Source organism: Prionailurus bengalensis, chromosome B3 (assembly GCF_016509475.1).
Source record: "Prionailurus bengalensis isolate Pbe53 chromosome B3, Fcat_Pben_1.1_paternal_pri, whole genome shotgun sequence".
Taxonomy (NCBI): Eukaryota; Metazoa; Chordata; class Mammalia; order Carnivora; family Felidae; genus Prionailurus; species Prionailurus bengalensis.
This window is the reverse complement of record NC_057355.1, coordinates 89,108,021-89,124,904: the sequence shown is the minus strand read 5'-3', so window position 1 is coordinate 89,124,904 and position 16,884 is coordinate 89,108,021. Positions and strand designations below refer to the sequence as shown.

The 16,884-nt window shown below is 37.1% G+C and overlaps 1 pseudogene; it reads left to right on the top strand.

The window, feature by feature from the left end:
- Window positions 1-2,168: 2,168 nt before the first annotated feature.
- The window catches only part of LOC122468093, a 32,946-nt pseudogene continuing 18,230 nt past the window's right edge, over window positions 2,169-16,884 (top strand).

The following is a 16,884-nucleotide window of genomic DNA, read 5'->3' as shown; positions in this document are numbered from 1 at the left end:
TGCCAGCCCAGAGCCTGACGCGGGGCTCGAACTCACGGACCGCGAGATCATGACCTGAGCTGAAGTCAGCAGCTCAACCGACTGAGCCACCCAGGTGCCCCGACTTTTGTTTTTATCCTGCATTGGTATCAGGGTAGTACGGGCCTCATGGAATGATCTTGAATGTGTTCCCTCCAGTACGCTATTTGTCAGATTTTGATAAAGATTGTGATTTTTTTTTTTAAATGATAAAATTTGCCCATGAAACCATGTGGTCTTGGGCTTTTCTGTGCTGGGAGATTTTTGATTCCTAATTCAACTTTCTGTTACCGTTATTGGTCTAAGATTTCCTACTTCTTGAATTCAAGATCCATGATTCAATCTTGGTAACATTTTTAGTGATCATCTTATTTTTCCCCTAAATTATCTGTTATATAATTGTTTACAGTAATTTTTTTGAAAAAAAAAAAACGGCCCTTACTTTCGATGTTTTGTTACTGTTTGTTCTGGTCTCTATTATACTTATGTCTGATTTTCCTTTGTTATTTCCTTCCTCTGCTAAATTTTAGCTTTCTTCTTTTTCTAGTTCCTTGTGGTATAATGTTTATTTTGCAAATATAAGCATTTGTAGCATAAATTTCACTCTAACATGTGCTTTTGTTCTATCCCACAGGTTTTGGAATACTGTTTTGTTTTTCTTCTGTTTTGATACATATTTTGATTTGCTATTTCTTATTTGGCCCATTGCCATTGCAGTAGTGTGTTTAATATTTACATATTAAGTATTTAATATTTAGATTGTAGATTTTCCAACTTCTATTGTTGATCTTTAGTTATGTACCATTGTAGCTGGAAAATATAAGTGGTATGATTTTAGTCTTCCTAAATTTGTAATATTTGTTATGTCTCCTTTTATGTGATTTAACCAGGCAATTTGTCTGTGTACCTGAAGAAAATGTGTGTATTCTATTTTTCTTAGATGGGATATACACACACACACACACACATATATATGTATATATGTCTTTTAGAACCATGTATTCTGAAGTATGCTTCAAGTAAAAAAATGTTCTTGTTAAAAGAAAATGACTTCGAGGGGTGCCTGGGTGGCTCAGTTGGTTAAGTGGTTGACTTCAGCTCAGGTCATTATCTGAGTTTGTGGGCTTGAGCCCCACATCAGGCTCTGTGCTGACAGCTCGGAGCCTGGAGCCTGCTTCAGATTCTGTGCTTCCCTCTCTCTGTTGGTCCCCTGCTTGCACTCTCTCTCTCAAAAATAAAGATTAAAAACAAATATTCAATAACTTTGACAGTGATCATTTAAAATAAAGCATATCAGAGAGGAAGTTAGTGGGGAGACAGGTGAAATAGGTGAAGGGAATTGAGAGTACACTCATGAGTAATGATATATAGGATTGTTCAATCACTTGTACACCTGAAACTAATAACACTATATATTCATTATACTGGAATTAAAATAAAAATCTTAAAGAAGCGGGGCACCTGGGTGGCTCAGTCGGTTGAGCATACGGCTTCAGCTCAGGTCATGATCTTGCAGTTTGTGAGTTCGAGCCCCAGGTCTGGCTTGTGCTGACAGCTCAGAGCCTGGAGCCTGTTTAGGATTCTTTGTCTCCCACTCTCTCTGCTCCTCCCCCGTTCATGCTCAGTCTCTCTCTCTCTCAAAAATAAACAAACATTAAAAAAATTAGAAAGGCTAATGACAACTACTAACATTACTATGGTTGACCCTTGAACTTCCAGGGTCCAGGGGTGCCAACCCCTGTGCAGTTGAAAATCTACATTTAATAACTTCTGACTCCCCAAAACAAATATTCATAGCCTACTGTTACCAGTAATAGTCAATTAACCCACATTTTTATGTTATATTGTTTTATTATATACATTATTCTTAAAGCAAGCTAGAGAAATGATGTGAAGGACATTATAAGAGAAAATACATTAACAGTATTGTTTTAAAAAAATCCATGTGTAGGCAATATACCTTCTATTTCCATTTCTTGCTTCAACAGCCTGTGGATGCAACAGACCCAGGGACACCCCTCCTTCTAGCCTCCAGCTACTCTTCTACTTCCTTTCTAGTCGCAACCCTAAGAACCATCTTCCAGCCATCCTCCACCTCTGCAACAATCCAGCACCACTTTTTGAGCATAGCTTCTTATTGCTAATCAATGATGAGCTCCCAAATTAGTTAGAATTATTCCACCTAAATGGAGGCCGTCAACAACCTGGTCAACATGAATCTACAGCCCTCTTATACCTACCTTTCTGGGCTCTTATTTCAACTGCAATCATGCAGCTTTTAAGGGTATAGATCACTTCTTTTAGGACCTGCAGGGTATCAAGCATATCTAAGATGCAAAAATCAATGCTGTGGTCACACCCTCTTCCAAGATGTGCAGAGGCTATCCCAAAACCAGTGGGGCAAAACACTGGACATCATGGAAGTTGCCATGGTCCTGGAGAAGAACCTGAACCAGGCTCTTTTGATTTGCATACTCTAGGTTCTGCCCCTGCAGACACGCACCTCTGTGACTTCCTGGAGAACCACTTCCTAGATAAGGTGAAACTTGTCAGGAAGGCACCTGACTAACCTCCCCAGGATAGTTGGTCCCCCAAGTGGGGCTGAACAAGTATCTCTTCTAACAGCACACCCTCAAGCACAGGTAGGAGCCTCTGGAGCCCAAAAGCAATTGTGGGGCTCTCCCTGGCATCCCCCTGGTTCCAGGGCTTCTTTCAGTATCTGCCTGCAGCTGCTAGACAACTTTTTTTTTTTTTAAAGAACTATCCTGAGGCCCCTTCCCAAAGGGAAACAATAAAGCTTTTTGGTTGGGGGCAGGGGTGGGGCAGATATAGGTGAACCTGCCCAGTTCAAACCTGTATTCAGGAGTGCATGTGATTAGTTTACTAGTCTTTTTTCAATAAATACTTTTATACAATTCACTGTGCTATATATCCAGGTCTAGAACCTTTTACTAAAAATTACAGCATAAGTATCACCCCATTTTGAGTATAACTTTATTATAACATTTACAGTGTTCTAGGTTCTGTGCTAAGAGTCACATAAGTGGTTAATTTGATCATCACAGCCACATTTTAAGGTAATCATAATTTTATAAATTAAGGTAGTTGCCCTAATTCTAAAAGTAGGGAAATTATGACATCCTGCTAACGTTTTAAAAACATTTTGCAGAACTAGTGCGCTTATTGAAATCTACTCCAAACCTTCTGAATCAAAATCTCAGAATAAATTCAGTCAGCACCCCAACTGATTTTTCTGCTCTACAAAAATGTGAGCACTGTTGCCCCTTTGTAATATAGCTTAATTTGCCTCATCTACCTATAACCAGTAACAGATTTATTTACATCCTTCATTTTCTCGGTCACTTATTTTGAATCATACTTAGGGGTATTAGAGCAAGGCTTATGCAGGATTAGCTTAGGGGGATTTTCTAAATAAGGCCATGGGGGAGAAAATGAATTAGTTGACTGTTTCCACCTGAGGTACTTACAAGGTAGGGAAACAGTACTGCATTCCTCCTAGTACAGTTTTTTTTAAGATTTATTTTGAGAGAGCGAGAGAGCGAGAGAGCGAGAGAGCGAGAGAGCGAGAGAGCGAGAGAGCGAGAGAGCGAGAGAGCGAGAGAGCGAGAGAGCGAGAGAGCGAGAGAGCGAGAGAGCGAGAGAGCGAGAGAGCGAGAGAGCGAGAGAGCGAGAGAGCGAGAGTCAAGTTGGATGCTTACCAACTGAGCCATCCAGGCACTCCTATAATGTCTTACCTCAGCTTCCAGAACAATTTCAAGTTTAGTTGGCTTCCACCTAAATGCTTTAATTTTTTCTAGTTGCTTCTGCTGCCTATTTTATTTTCATCTTGAGACTTCTCACCAGCCTTTTCACTCATGCCTGAATTTCTCAGGAGAGAAGTTATTTCTTTTAGAGATTTAGTAGTTCATGTTTCTGTCCAAGACATGTTCCTTCTGGAGGTCACCCACACCCACCTCATACCTCAGTATTTGCTACACTGCCCACATATTGTAGAGGTAGAGTCTGTATACAAATGTCTGAAAGTGATTCTATTTTGTAATGCATATCATCTGAAAGGAGATGGCACACTTAGAACCTCTAACTTACTTTGGGTGCTAAACAGATCAAATTCAGACTAATGCCCAATAAATGTCATGATAAAACTGAGGTACTGATTTCAGCTCAATTTGGAGGCTATTGCTGATTTGATTTCTATACTAGAACACAGCAGTCTAGTTCAGCTCCTTAGGATTTCCTTTTTCTTGTAGAGTTAGGCATGTAATTTCCAAGGGCACAGTCCAAGCCTTGTGATACAGTGTGTCAACACTGACAGTTAACTCAAAAGTAATGGAGTCATTCACTCAATTCTGTGCTACCTATCTTCTGAAATGCTCAACTGGGCCATATGGTTATTACCAAATATGTGCAAATATGGCACTTGTGGTCACAAACTTTAGATCTCTCTCATCTTGATTCTTTTTTTAATGTTTATTTTTGAGAGAGAGAAAGAAAGAACAAGCAGGGGAGGGGCATACAGAGAGAGAGAGTGGGGGAGACAATCTGAACAATACTCCAGGTTCCAAGCTGTCAGCTCAGAGTCCAAAGCAGGGCTTGGACCCACGAACCGTATGACCTGAGTCAAAGTCAGATGCTTAAACAACTGAGCCATGCAGGTGCCCCATTGATTCTTAATTTTGAGTTATCTCTAACTTGAATGAAAAATTTACAGTAAGTAAAACCTTGGTTTGCAAGCATAATTCGTTCCAGAAACATGCTTGTAATCCAAAGCACTTGTATATCAAAGAGAATCTCAAGAACCATTCAGGTCACATACTACTCATATTGTAAGACACCACTCATTTATCAGGTGAGAATTTATTAGACATGTTTGCTCATCTTGCAAACACTCACTGAACAAGTTACTTACAATCCAAGGTTTTACTGTACTTTCCTTAGAAATATTTGACTAATTTCTTTTCTGAGCCCCTGAATGAGTATAAAACTCCATTGTCCATTTCTTAGTAGTTGTGAGAGGTCTTCAAACTTGTAACTCAAATATTTTCCTAGAATATTACTAATCAATCACTTAGATTTTTGCCTAAGATATAAAGAGCACTTCCAATATGGAAGACATATTTGTTTTATTCAACTATTTTTTGGCTGAGAAAAGTTTTCTTCCATTATGGTTTTTTAATTTTTTTAACATTTATTTATTTTTGAGAGATACAGAGACAGAGTATGAGTGGAGGAAGGGCAGAGAGAGAGGGAGACACAGAATCTGAATCAGGCTCCAGGCTCTGAGCTGTCAATGCTTGATATGGGCTCAGGTCATGATCTCACAGTCATGGGACCGAGCTGCACATTGGGCTTTGTGTTGAGCAGAGTCTGCTTGGGATTCTCACTCTGTCCCTACCCCACTAGCTATCCTCAAAATAACCAACCTTAAAAAAAAAGGAAAAAAAAAAATAGAGTTCCAGCTCTAATGTTAAAAATTTAGAAGTGCTAGAATATAAGCATTATAATGTCAAAATAATTATCAAGTAATTGAAAATCTTGGACTTGGAAGCAAGTTTACTAGGCGTTCATTTAGTAATTTTGGATAAATAGAAGATTTACTATTTGTTCTCAGTATGTTAAAGTGTCTAAATTAAATGGCTTAATGGCCATTTAGTTTATCAAACAGAACAATTTGACTTTCATCAAGATCTGTAATTTATGATCTATTTTTGATAAGTATCTATTATAGAATAAATTACTTTATCAATCCAAGAAGAGGTAATTTACTATGTAGGTGAATTTTTAATTCCTGCTGAGAAAATCTAAGTAAAAAATGCCCTTACAAATATTGTCAGTCTTGATATATATAGTTATGAGCTTGGCAGTAAAACAAATTAGCAGAGTCTCTCAGTTCACATCTGCTAACAAGGAGTTTATAGTTCTCAATTTATTTTGCTTTCAAAAAGGAGTAACTTATGAGAGACTATATTTACATCCCTATAATTCTTACTTGTGATCATTTTCTCTGGCACTTAGAGTTATGTAGTAGAAAGTAGTTCAAGACACTCTTTAGAGCTAAAGACAAAACCAGATAGTCAATTCAGTATCCAAATAGTGATTTAAGCTCCTAGATTGGTACTATAATAAAACAAATATTCTGAATAGGAAAACTGATGGTAATAAGGAGTTTAAGTTGACATTTCACAATGGTCTGTCCTTGGTAAGCTACAGCAGAGTTTTTGGAACTTTGCAAAAAACAAAAACACCTAGTTTTGTGAGACACTAATGGCAATGCTACAAAACAATATACTATCACCATAGCATACTTTCCAGTAGTAATATATTTAGGGAACATTATATGCTATCTCACACTCAGAATATTAGGTTAGAGCTCTGAAAAGTACTACAATACTAATTAAAAAAAAATTAATGAACTCCATATTTCCTAAACTCACAAATAGATACTTGTTTTGTCACATATTCAGTAATAACGTAAGAAAAGTTATTCCATGAAACATTCCTTAAGAATCTGTCCAAAGGTGCGTCTGGGTGGCTCAGTCGGTTGGGCATCCAACTTCAGCTTAAGTCATGATCTCACCATTTGTGAGTTTGACAGAGGGACCTAGCCAACCCAGTAAGATATAGTAAAAGGCAGCTGGGGCGGGCGGGGGGGGGGGGGGTGCGAAATACCCAGATCTATGCTTTTCTCACTCTGATCACCTATCTTTGGTCCCCTTGGCCAAACACAACCAAAGCTGGGGAGTAAGGGACCACATTAATTCTGTCTATAAAGTTTAGCCTCCTTGTGCACAGAGGATATAAAAAGGTAAATAATAGATCTGGATGGGCAAAGACCCAGCACAGTAATACTGTATCTGAGGTCTAATAGGTTTTCCTTCCAGGTATCATATTAGGTTTTTTCCCCCCCCAAAGATTATTTTGTTGAAACATTTGCCTATCAATATTTACTAAGCGTCTACTACAATAGGAAAACAAAGATCCTGAAGGAGCGGACAGCCACAAGTCATGAGAGAAAAGTAACTATGTAAACTGAAGTGCAATTTAATTAGGACTATAACATAAGTATGACTCAATTCCTATAAGTTTACAAGGGAGAAGAGTAACTCTGCTTAGGAAAACCAAAAGGCATTAGAGAGGAAGTGATATTTGAATGAAGTTATGAAGTATGAATATACGATTTTCTAGGCAGCGTGGCTGGCAAATCAGGTAATGTATTTCTAACAGAAGGGACAACATGTACTAGGCAGGGGTGTGTGAAAAGGCAGGCATATTTTTTGCAGGGATTGTTAAGAGATGTTTTTTTGTTTGTTTTGTTTTGAGAGACAGAACATGAGCAGGGGTGGGGCAGAGAAAGAGGGAGCAACAGAATCCAAACCAGGCTCCAGGCAAGATCATGACCTCAACTGGACGTTCAACAAGCTGGCCACCAAGGACCCCTTGTAAGAGGTTCTGAATTCTTTACTTTGTAGGGCATGCTATGGAGCTGTGGTAGGTGAAAATGCAAGCACTGTTTAGATACTTATAATTCTAGGACTCTGGAGTTTGTTCTGTGCTTAAATTGTTTTCAGTTTAATTTTTAAAAAAAGAAATTACAGATTAGTAGCTTTGTGGAATACAGATGGGGTAATATGGCTCTGATCCCCAATCCCAAGATGAAATTTACTTATTACATCCTTCTGAGACTGTGGGTTGCACTGATACCATAGAGAACAACTTTTCTGTTTTCGTCCAAGATGATTGCAACATGATCGATTCAGTGCAATTTTAGATGTGCTATCTGAAATTGTAGCTGTTCAAACAGTATAAGAGAACCTGCTAGAAAAGAACAGCCCAAACAGTTCTATTAGTAGGCTCACTTTATGATAAATATCACTGTAGTTGTGCTAGATAATAACTGGCAAGAGCAAACTATACAAATTTTGCCCTGTATGTTTCACAGGAGTCCTCAGTGCCAATTTTCATAGAAACTTAAATTAATCCTTTCTCCACTGCCTTGTCCAATTAACTGTTCTCCAGTTAACTTTAAAACAAAATAAGATTTCCAATAAAAGACTTTAGGGCACAACCTAACTTTGGGTGGCATTTACAAATTACTTCCCCTTCTGTGCCTGATTATGACCAGATCAAACCGTGAATGAACCATTCTGAATTACGGAATGTAATGAACCAAAGAAATAGAAATGTGCCTGTGGGGATAAAAGTTCATTCTCCTGAGGTCTTTCTAGATTTCTATCCTGTGTGATGTTTCTCAGATCAATGCTTAAAAGAAAATCTCAAAAATAGTAGCAAGTGTTTTATTTTGTCTGAAATATGTTTTTTCCTTAGGCCGCTATTCATTTCTATCTTGGCCACCAAATAGACTAACATGTTAGGGGACCAATACATAACACTTTTTGATAATATTCAAAAAAAATGTGTACCTGAGCACCCTTGACACCTAAAGCCTGTTTGCGTTGTAGCTTTGTTTTCTTAGAAGAGATGATTTTTGCCTGAAATAGCCCTTCACCAATCCCCATTTCTGCCCCCTTCCCCCACAGTAAGCTCTCGCCCTCCCACACAAAGGCACATAGGATAGGGATGGTATTTACCTCATAGCAGTTAGCATATCAATACAACAATTACTTCTCCACATTTTTCACTCCCTTCCTATACTGTGACTCTTTAATCTCAGGAATTATTTCTAATATACCTTTGTAACCCCAGAAAGCAGTTAATGAGTATATGATAAATTGAAGGGACCTTTATCATAAATAGCAACCACTGAAATAATATTCAACTTATTTTTCTAGTCCTAATCATACTGCCAAATTCTTACCCCAAGAAATCAATCATGAGTAGCACCACTGAATGAGAACTGGAGTATGAAGCTGAGTTGCTCTAAATCATAATATTTCAGAGATTAGAATAAACTTCACCTCAACCCCAAACTAGTTTGATGCTTATTAGACCCCAAAGTCTCCTCCAAATAGACTTTTAACCTGCCATCCATTTTAACTGTGGTTCTCATTTTGGCTGCCACATCTCCTTGATGTGGCAAGTACTTGAATCTTGTAAGTACTTGCACAGCCCTAAACTTAAAAGATCTTTATTTTTAAAAGTTACAACTTCCAGTTGGAAGTAAATTAACTATAGTAAAAAATGTCTGGACAAAATACAAAAAGGCAATTACCTAAAAATTCTGAGAAGTAAGTAGTAAGTACATTGGAAAAGATAACGTCAAGTGACTAGTTTCTAGGAAATCCCCCCCTCCTTTACTTATTACATATTGAATTGTGTCCCTCCAAAAAAATGTCAGGGTCCTAACCCCTAGTACTTAAATGTGACTTTATTTGAATATAGTGTCCTTTCAGTGGTAATCAAGTTAAAATGAAGTCATTAGGGTGGACCTTAATCCAATAGGACTGATATCCTTCTAAAAGAAGAAAATTTGATCACGGAGACATGCACACAGTAAGAATGCCATGTGAAGATCAGAATTATACTGCCACAACCAAGGAGCTTCCAGAATCTAGGAGAGAGGCCTAAAATAGATCCTACCCTAGTGTGGAGGGAATATGGCATCTGGTTCTGCCAACACCCTGATCTCCATTCTAACCTTCAAAGCTGTGACACAAATTTCTGTTTAAATCACTTACTTTATGGTTATTTGTTATGGAAATTCTACAAACTAATATACCATCTTTTCTCTCTCAGCTTTGACGAAAGGATGGCCCCACTTATGGAAAAATTCAGTGAGCACAGAGAGCAAAAATCTCAGGGAATTCCTTTCTGGAAAGAGAACAAGAAAAGCAGATCCTAGAAGCCAAAAAGTGTAGCAGGGGGGCAGCAGGAGGTGAGGGGAGGGAGGAATTCCTGTAGAGAGATGGAAATAGGAAATCTCTAATTCTATGATCTAGCACAAGTTCTCAGCTCACCCCTGATTCATGTGTTACATGCACAACAGAAACCCAGATCACAGCTAAGGTTAAAAGCTGAATAGTACAAAACACAATTTACTTGCTGAAATAAGCCCTGAGTGGCATGTACAGAATTTAGTCAAAACACAGAAGGCTTTGAAAATTGAACTGACATTGGAAATCCTGCCCACAAAAAGCAATAAACCTATGCTGGCTATAGGTTGATTGCCTCAAAAATTTAAGATGGTTGGGCTGGGCAGGTAGAAATCAACATGATCTGGAGAACTAAAAAACTCATGATGTGACATTCAAAATATTACAATAAAAAGTTACCCAACATGTAACTACAAAAATTTGATCAACTCTCAGTGGAAAAGACCTGCAATTACAATCCCCAAATGACCTAGATGTTGAAATCATCAACCAAGTACTTTAAAGCAGCCTTAGTTACTATGCTTGTGAAATGTTACCAGATACAGGAGTGAAAAGTAAAATAAATGTTACATGTTTGCATAATATTTTATCCTAAGTTATTTAAAAGATTTTTTTTTTGATGAAAACAAACCCCACACTTTTTCTGGTGGGGTTTTTCAATGTATATAGCTATAATATGGCTGACCACTCTAAAATACAGGGAGAAGGATAGGGGTGGCTGGCTCAGCTGGTTAAGCCCCTGACTCTTAGTTTCAACTCAGGTCATGATCTTGCAGTCATGGGATCAAGCCCCTCATCAGGCTCTGTGCTGGGCAGGGAGCCTGCTTGGAATTCTCTCTCTCCCTACCCTCCTTGTGCATCCTCTCAAAATAAATTTAAAAAAATAAGTAAATAAGATAGAGAAGGATAAAGGGGCCTATGCTACTATAAGATTCTATTTTTCATTTAAATAAAATACTAACTCTATATAGACTCTGAAACATTAGTTGTGTATATTTTATTTCCTAGCATAACTGGTTAAATATGTGAAGCAATAGAGCCAGAGGTTAAAATGCTACACTGAAAAATACTGGAATAACCAAAAGAAGGGGGGAAACGCAGAATAGGAACATCAAAGAGAAGAAATGCTAAAATAATGCTTCTAAAGTCTAGCCATATCAATAACTACATTAAATAGAAAAGGTCTAAACATACCAATTAAAGACGTGTCTGGTTGGATTAAAAACATTATATCCATTCCACAAGAAATCCACTTCAAATAGGACATAAATAGATTAAAAGTAAAAGGAGAGAAAATTCAGCCCTAGATAAAAGCTGGGGTGATTATAGTAATAAAATTAGAGTTCAAAATAAAAAAATAAAGGGGGACTTAATGAGAAAATAAGTCTATTCACAAAGACATAATTAGCTTAAATGTGTATTACCTCAAAAATAAGCTTCAAGATACATCTTTAAAAAATGGATAGCAGTGGTAGAATTAACTCACAACTATATGTGCAGAATCCAACAATGCTCTCTCAATAAAAAATACAGCAAAAAGAACAAAAAGCAACAAGGATATAGGAGATTTTAGCAGTGTTATTCACTGACTTGACCCTATTGACATTTTATAGAATATTTCACCAAACAGCCAAATGCACATTTTCAAGGACACATAAACATTCACCAACATATATCATAAAAACAAGCCATAAAACAAATCTTAATAAATTTGAATAATTAATGTTCTAGCAAAGTGTGTTCTCTAACAGAATTAAACCGAAAATCTTCAAAATAACACCTGAATCAAAGAGGAAGTCTCAATTAAAAACCATTTTGAATTAAATGAAAATACAACATCCTAAAATTCAGGGGATATAGCCAAATCAGTGCTTAGAAGGATATTTATAGCATTAAATTTATGTATTAAAGAAAAAAAAGGTATCAAGTAGTTGTTCTACCTTAATCTGCCAAAGAAAAACCTTAATAAACCAGAAAAATAAAAGTACAAGGAAATAGGGGAAAAATAAAATTGAAAACACAAAAAAGGGGGACAAATGAAACCTAAAACTGATTCATGGAAAAGGAAATTGACATTCAGCCAAATCAATACAAAAAAAAAAAAAGGAAACAAAAATTACAAATATCAGGAATTAAAAAGGAATCATAACTATAGATTCTACAGTCATTCAAAGTATAGTAAAAGTAGACTACGAAAATACTACAAAAATACACCAAATTTGACAACTCAGTAAAACATAAGCTCCTTGAAATACACAACTCCCCAAATTCAAGCCAACTAGATAACCTGAGTAGTATGTATATTGGAAACTATGAAACTGATGAAAGAAACCATAGGTCTAAATAAATACAGTGCCATCATCTTCATGAACTGGAACACTTGCTACTTCTGGGTAGACCATATTCACCAAGTTGATTTCTACATTTAATAAAATCCTACTACAACAACAACAACGTTTAGATATTGACAAGTAAATTCAAAAATTTATATAGAAAAGCAAAAACACTAGAACAGTCAAAACTCCACAGAGAACAAAGGTGGAGAACACATACTAATTTAAAAACTTACTGAAAAGCTACAATGATCAATAGTGCTATATTGGCAAAAAACATACATGGTTCAGTTTAATAGTCTAGAAATTCACCCACACAAATAAAAATTGAAGAGAAGCTCACAAGCAATTCAATGGGGGGGGGGGGGGGGAATAACTTTCTCAAAAAATAAATAAGGTGAGAATAAATCTATATAGGCAAAAAACAAAAAACAGGAAAACAAAAACAGGAAAAAAACTTCAATCCACAACTCCAAGTTCATGGTAAACCAAAATTTAAAACCTGTAACTGTGAAACTTCCAGAAATTCTTTGTGATCTTGAGTTAGGTGAAGTATTCTTAGATACATTAAAATCGTGATTCCTTAAAAAAAAAAAAAAAGGATAAATTTAACTTCATCAAAACTGAAAGTTATGCTCTGTGTAAGACACTGTCAAGAGAATAATAGGAATAAGCCATGAAAGTGGGAGAAAATATTTGCAAGTCACATCTGACCATGGATCTAGAATTGAAGAACTTTCCAAACTCAGTAATGAAAAAAAAAAATGGGCAAAAAACTTGCACAGATACTTCCACCTAAGAAGAAATACAGATGGCAAATAAGTACATAGAAAGAAGCTCAACATTAGTCATTAAATAAATGCAAATTAAAACAAGACTGGACTACATACCTACTAGAAAGATATATTAAAAAAAAAAAAAAAAAAGTTAGTGTAATACAGAGCTACCAGAACATAGTTTCAGTGAAAACGAAGTGGTAATTTCACTTTAGAAAATGGTTTGTCAATTTCCTATAATGTTAAACATATATAACTTTATGACATGGTGATTACTCTTCCACATATTTACCCAAGAGAAATTAAAACAGTGGTCACATCAAAACCTGTATTCAGAAATGTATCAGAAAATTTTAAGACTTCCTGTTTCCCTGATGCTTCAACATCCCCCAGAAAAGGTTGTGAGCATTCCACCCAGGCAACCAGGTCACACCAGGGTAAGACTTGTCCTTGCTGCCACAAGTTCCTCTTCTTGCCCTCCTCTGGCTATTACCTAGTGACAGTCAAGTGCACCAATGAATTCCCTCATACCTTGGCTGGGAATTCCACCCTGAGCCCCAGTAGAGGCATTTGTCCCTGGGTCCTCAACACTCTCAGTTTCCCACTTGCTTGGCTCAACCCATTCCCTAGAAGCTCCTCTGTATGGCCCCCTCTATCCCCTCTTCTAGGACCTAGGAGTAAAGTAAGCCCTTGATTTTCATATGCCAGGAGTTTAATTTCTGTGATCATGTTAGAATGACCCTTAAAGGCCACATGAGGGGGCCTTATTGCCCCATTTACAATACAAGAAGTTTATAGCAACTTTCTTCAATCAGTCAAAACTGAAAACAACCCTGTTATCTTTCAGTTGGTGAATGAACACATCAACAATAAAAAGAAATGGACACAACAGCATAGACACATCTGAACTATATGGAGAGAAGCCCGAATCAAAAAGCCTTACACGATAGGCTATTCATTTACAAAACATTCTGGACAAGGTAAAACTGCACAGACAGAACAGATCATTATTGCCAGGGGTTGAGGCAGGAGGAAATGTTTAGTCAATAGGGGCGGCATGAAGAAATAATTTGGAGTAATAAGATTCTTCTGTATCTTGATGGTAATAAAGACTGTCCCTTTGTTATAATTCTTATAACCGAATACCAAAAAGAATTAACTCTATTGTGTATTAGTTTTTACAGTAAGTTTTTAAAAGCATTTTAAAGTTAAGATTTCTGGAGTTTTCTATTGCTCTCAGAAGATGGGTAAAGTATGGAACTACTAGGATGCCAACAATTGGGCTCTCTAAATATTTATGACCTAATGAAAAGACAAATATATTAAGACCCATAAATAGGTTTTTCTTTTCTAGGTTTTGACAGCAATTTTATTTTGTTGATTAATACTGTTCTTCCCTATCTTAACTCCATTTGGTAAGCCAGGTGGCAAATTCTAGAGCTGTAAACTCTTGGGCTCTTATCTAAAAGCATAATGTTAAAAACAAAAAATACTATTGAGATATTGTGATATGTAAAAAATACATATTTGATCACTTATTTGACAGATATAGTTCTTAAATATGTATTTCATCACTCAGATGACAAAAAGATAATCCTCCTATATGTTTAGTCTTTGTCCATAGTTCCTGGTTCACAGCTCCAATGACCATTGGAATTTCCTATGATAAGAGCATGAAGTTGTCTTTTGCTAGGTTACAGAGGTGACTTTCGAACCTCACCTAAAGGCAGAAACTGGTTGCTGGGAGGACCCACGATGTGATTAGGGGGTAGAACTTTTAGCCCTACCCCTACCCCCAGAGAGAGATTAGACTTAGTCAATCATGATTATGTAAGGAATCCTCCATAAAACAGGAAAGGAGGTGGTTCAAAAGAGCTTCCAGAGGTTGGTGAACATACAGAGATGCTGGGAGAGTGGTATTCCTGGAAAGGGCATGGAAGCTCCACACACTTTCCCCGTATCTTGCCCCATGTATCCCTTCATCTGGCTGTCGATTCATATCTTATTATGTCCCTTAATAAACTGGTAAAGGTAAGTAAGCATTTCAAGTTCTGTGAGCTGCTCTAGCAAATTAATAGAATCCAAGGAAGAGGAAGTTGGAAGCTCCAATTTGCAGCCAGTTGGTCAAAAGCACACATAACAACTTGCAGCTTTTAACTTCTGAGGTAGGAGATAGAGGGAAGTCTTGTAAGACTGAGTCCTTAGCTTGTGGAATCTGATGCTAACTCCTGGTAGATAATTCAACTCAATTCTGATACTAACAGACTCCTAGCTGGTGTCTGAGAATTACTTTGTATTGAGGAGGAAAACCCTCCTTACCTTCAGGCTGGAATTGGAAGAAAAACTTATAGAAGTCCAGCTCTATTTCTGAATGAAAGTGTTTTTTCTGCTTATTCATTCAAAGCTCTAAAGAATTCCCAACTGCTTTCTCTTTTTTCCTAATTAGTACTGTTTTAGCAAAAGCACCAAAAAGAGGAATGGTGAGTTTCATTTGCTCAAAAGATGAGTCCATTTTCACCCTCCTGTTCCCTTGACATGAAAAGGACAAAGTGGACAGATATGTAGACTCCTTGTACAAAACAAATTCAAGCAGTCTTATTTTAAAAGTTAAAAGGAAGATAGCCACCATCAATTATTTAAGGTATCCAGCTGTTTGCCTTCAACTAACAGCTTGCGAAGTGTTTCCTACAATTAGTGTTTCCTATTGTGTATTATAATTATCTTATTTGGATAAAAGTATCTTAAAAGTATCTCTATTGGGATGGCAAAAATAGAATAAATTGTGATTCTGGCTCTGATGTTTCCTAGTTCTCCAGTATTTTGATATTGAGCTGAAGAGCCTTAAAATGTGATGAATGGATGTAAATAAGAGAATCATTTGCACAGTCTGAAAGTTGAAGTCAAAATGTGCACTCTATCACATAAAGATGGAAGAAAGTTAGAAAATACCTGTTTGTTTTGTTATCTGATCATACAGCAATAGGATACTGTACTATGCAGAACTTACATTTTGACTTGCCATAAAATTTCTCCCTAATGGCAATAGACCACATAGTTCAACGGAGAATAGGCTACATGGTCAATATTTATTAAAACTTACTTCCTCCGTATCTATATACAGTGATAATGATGGATATATAAGATGAGGCCACTTGTACTCCAGTAAAACCCTGACATGTGGCTATCAATGGAGTCAAACAACAAAAACAAAAACCCTTGGGTAAAATATAGGCCTCCATTAACACAAAGCTAATGAAATGCAAGATTTATCTAAATCCATCTGTTCTGGCTGCAGTTTGGCACCTCTGATAATTTTCTGTTGCAATTTAAATATCAGAGGGGTTTCAAAGAAGCAGGGATTCCAAGAATATGGTAGTTTAGGGGCCAGGCAGTAGGGGGTGAATTTCAGACTGAGCCACAGAGAATGGGTCCAGAGACTACTAGGACCCTAACTTCTTTACCACTTTTGAGGAAGGGGATTGCTGAATGCCTGAGGTTTCCCCACAGGATTTCACCTTCTTGTCCATGTTCCCCCCAACCACCCCGCCCTCCACCACCATGTAACTTTAGCCTACCACCCGCACCCTCTATCTGCCTTGTCTGAGGTCAGGAGCTGGGCAAAGGATTGGTGCCAGTTGCCAACTGTGATATTCAAGTTCACATTTTTACTATGTTTTCTTATATTTGGAAGACTAAAGGAATGCAAGCTTTTTGAGACACAAATCTTATAAGTACATAATGCCTAGAAGCTATTGTGGAGATCTTAAACTTCCATGTAAGAACGCCAAATTTTAATCTTCAGAGAACCTACCATGCTGTACTAAGCACTATCGAGGAATTCAAAATCTAGCAGAGAAGAAGATCCTCAAATAATTACACACGTATCTTACTGAAATATAGTTGTGACAG